A 4,520-nucleotide genomic window follows, 5' to 3' on the forward strand; every position below is an offset into this window, starting at 1 on the left:
AGTTCCTCCTACCGAGAATTCCCTTACTCGGGGTCCCAGTTCAAATGGTGGGCTTGGATATAGCGGGACCTTTTCCAGTAGCCGTTATAAATACCTGCTGGTTAAAGTAGACTATGCCACACGTTACCCGAAAGCAATACCCCTTTGAGATGAAGATGAATGAAATAGATTTTGCCATGGTGGAGATAGTTTCACATGTAGGATTCCCAAAATAAATCCTAACCGATCAAGGAACACTTCTTAATGTTTTTTAATGGTTGACGTTTGTAGTTAATTAAGGATCCAACAATTGAGAACCTTGGCCTATCCTCCGAAGACACACTGCCTCCGAGAACACTATAATGGCACATTAAAGATCACCTTAATGAAAATGCTAGGCTGCGAAGGCCGACATTTGGGTAACCTGTAACTTTTGACCTTCTTTAGGTCTCGCCTAGCGTTGCAGCTTCCATGAAGCTTCCCCGCTATCTTTTATATGCTTTGCGAGGCATGCGGTATAAAAGATAGCGGGGAAGCTTCATGGAAGCTCCGCCCACTGGCTTGTGTGTTTGTCCTCAGTAAATGCTGTCTTCTGATTTACTTTGAGGCTTGTTAGTCTGAGGAAATATGAATTTTTATGGTCAATTGTGTCCCCTATCTTAGACCCCAAGGGCTCCATGTACATGCTACAAGTACATGTATGTTCCCTCCAGTTCCAGCTATGAAGACGCAAATACATGTGCGTCCAACGTTAACATGCCCTCTTTCAGATCCGCCATGAATGGGTCGAATAGTCCATTCCTAAGTATGATTGGCCACCGACTTTATATGGTTCACTTTTCACGTTTTACAGTTTAGGCGAGTAGGCCCTGAATTCTGCCATCAAGCCTTTTTCCTGCTCCTACCTCTGAAATGCTCCGGCCTGGACCTGCATCCGTATCCATGAACTTTGTCCTACTCCCTGCGCGGCTAACGGTGCCTGACGCAGCCTGTTGCCTGCCAAAAACTGTATTCAGCCTTCAAGTTATCTGCTCCGCTCCTCATCCAATGCATTCCTGTCTAGTAGTTTAGGTAAACATCCTTCCAGCTACCGAGCAAAGGGCTCGGCCTCGCTGTCTTTATGCAAGTAATTCATAGCCCCTGTTACCATGGAAGATTCCTGCCCCCTCGTATCTCATGTAGACACATAGACGCTTGTACATGCACTAACAGTCAGTATAGAATAGATTCCGTCCGAGAGACCTTTCCTTTTGGATAAAACAGTTCCTTAAACAAAGATATTAGATACGATTTGGGATTAGGTTGACCTGACCCCAGACTTCTGTCTCCACATGTAGAGCTAAATGTCAATTCCCCTTCACCCTTTAGTTGCACGTCAATCACACGTCATGCGGCTGCGCGCGCATCTCTGCCAAATATTTCTGCTGACACTGCAGGATTCTCTTATGGATCCACCCACCTGTGACATCATTTTAAATGACGTTTCTAGTATACGCCTGTTATTACGCCCATTTTCATTACGTATGTGTATTCTTATCTGTATTATCAGCTGTTACGCCTCCTGCATCTGTCTTAATGCAATGCTTTTCATATATATATTGTTACTTGTCAATAATGTATTGCCTATCCCTTCCTGAACCTTCGTGGTGATGGAATAAGATTGCCTGGTTCGAACCATAATTCCTTTGCAAGGAATAAAGCCCTTTTCAGAACCTCTAATACCACGGATTCTGCCTCTTATTTTGACTGAGTTATTCTTACTAGACTTTTCCGCATAAAAAAATAGTACAGGTAATTTAAATATTTACCACATAAATTGGCGCCCGAACAGGGACACTTTCTCATCTCACGCGCCGGAGGTGCGTTGCAGGCCCGGTCCCCTGCCACAGCTGAACGGACAAAAACGCGTACCCGCAGGATTTCCTGTATCTCCCTCCGGCCAAGCGGGGGTGACTGAGGCTGCGATCAACACCCAGACGAGGCGGTGAGAAGTGCGAAGTATCCCGACCAGAGCCTAGCTGAGAGAGCAAGATCCGAGGTATACAGAGGCCCACCAGGTTCCGAAGTTTCCGAGTCGAGTCGAGTCCAGTCCGGTCCAGTTCAGTTCAGTTCCGAGGCCTTCCGTTCCGTGCTACCCGGTGAGTACCGTTGCTGGGGAGGCATTTAGACGTGCACATTGGTTTGTGCCGGTCCTGACGGGTTTGGGTACACAGATCCGGTCTGCACTGTTTTAGCAGTGTATCTGTACTGTTTAGCAGTATATCCAGTATGTTCATGTATATAATTCAGTATTATCTAGTATTAGTATTATGTCAGTAGTTAGTTTTCTCCTAATTATCATTGTTCGTTAAATGTTAAATGTCAAATGTTTTAATGTGTTTAAAAATGGTGGTATGAATGAGTGTTCATTATTGTGTTTATTGTATTAATTGTGTTCAAGTCCAGTTCAAGTAAGAATCAAGTAGCAAGGTTTAAAGATGCCGTTCTTTTCAAAATTAAGACAGATCAAAACTAGAAAAGGAGTACTCGAAGAAGCTGTTCCCATTCCACCTAGGGACACTCCAGGGTACTTTATGTATCATAAACATGGCCTAGATGCCGTGTTATATCTTGACTTATGGGTGGACTACACCAAGGATCTAGCAGAAAGTCAGAGATGGCCCGCAGCTGGGACATGGGATGCAGATTGCATCATGAGAGTAGAAGAAGAATTATGGAAAAAGAAAGCCAGACAGTCACAGAAAGATGCCATTGAACTATGGCGTAAAGAGTCGCATAGGCGCACAGAGAAAGCGCTCAGACAAGAAGAGAAAAGTAGGGAGAACTCAAATAAAGCCCGAGAAAACGTATTAGTTAAGGAAGGTATCCGAGTAAAAACAGAACAAGTAGACAGACAACGAAACACTCTTATGAATGGTATGTATCCTCTTTTGGCCGAAGGTTTACCTAAGGCCATCCCGGAAATACCGAAAGATTTGCCACCCCCATTACTCCCGATTAAAGCACATCCCAAGACCGCAAAAGATATTTTCCTTTCCTCCTATTTAGACGATGTAGCTCCCGAATATGTTAATGCTCCACCACACACGTCACCTGTCGATGGTGCTCAACCCCGAGATCATCCGCCCCCAACTCCGCAACCACAAACTCCTCCGCACAATCCAACTTTTCCTGCATCCACAGTTTCTACCTTACATCCCACAAATCCTTTTATGCCTAGCACCTCAGAAGGTGCGACAGGAGGTGCGGCAGCAATTTTCGCCACGCCACCATTACAAAGTAAATCGTCTCTTAGAGATTTAGCAAACCAACGTACACCCCAAATAGCAACGTCCGACATGTTTAAAGAACATCTTGTAGATTGTAGATATGATCCAGTGCCCGGTAAAAATGACAGAATGCTGCTATCATCACTACGTATACGACGAGCTTCAATGTATTTAACGACACTACCAGGAATGATTAAACATTTAGACAATATATATCGCTTTGTCCAAACAGGGCAAGGCCCTGAAAGTATTGACGAAGCCATGGAATACCAAAAAGTGGACATACAGAGACTACTGTTACGCTTCTTCATAAACTGCTTGATCAGAGGCAGAGATAGGTCCGAGGTAGACCAGGATGAAATGCAAGTACTTACCAGATGGGGTCAGAATATATCAGAGGGAAAACATGATAAACAGACATGTATAATAGCTATGTGCCGAAAGATCCGCAAAGAAGTAGAACGAATACATAAAGCCAGACTGGAGGCAGACAAAACTGAATCAGAGGGAGAGGAGGAGGAAGAATCAGAAATGCCCACAGGACAATTAGAAACGATAGCTTATGTAGGTAGGGGAAGACCTTGTAACAATACCAGATACTTTAATGATCCAATACGTCCGATACGTCCAGAATGCAACAGACATTTTCAAGCCCCTATGTTAAATGCAAGGTCCCCTGAATACCTATTCCAGGCTGCTGATAAATTACTCCGAGACCGAAGGGGGTATCACATGCTCGATTCTATGGATGAACAAGAATTAGCCAGGTCAGCAGTACAATGGGCTGACAGTTCTGAAAAATACAGTGATGATGCGCTAGCACATACGTTTTTGAACCTTACCCCAGACGAACAGCGTTTAGCTGGTATATACATGATACAACACCTCCTTATATTATATAGAAGCCAACACTCCGATCCTGGTCCCCTACCTGATATACTGATAGAATTACTCACGAATAAATGGAGAGGTTCAGGTACTGATTTAATTAAAGAAATCCTAGACTATCGACACCAGTACATTGTCTTCGTATGCCCAGAACATGTTTCAGTTCCCCCCAAGTTGGAAAGAAAAACGTATCACATAGACAGACAGAATCCCTTACGCGAAGTGCACCCAATCAGAGGTGATGACAATAATTTTAAACGCGTGTTTGTGTACGCGCCCATAACCAAAATTGAATTATTAGAAATGAAGAAAGTAGTACCCAGCCATGACAAAGATCCAGCAGGTTTCCACCGTGAAATAAAAGACATGTTACTCATGGGAGAG

Source organism: Triturus cristatus, chromosome 5_2 (genome assembly GCF_964204655.1).
Source record: "Triturus cristatus chromosome 5_2, aTriCri1.1, whole genome shotgun sequence".
NCBI classification, from domain to species: Eukaryota; Metazoa; Chordata; class Amphibia; order Caudata; family Salamandridae; genus Triturus; species Triturus cristatus.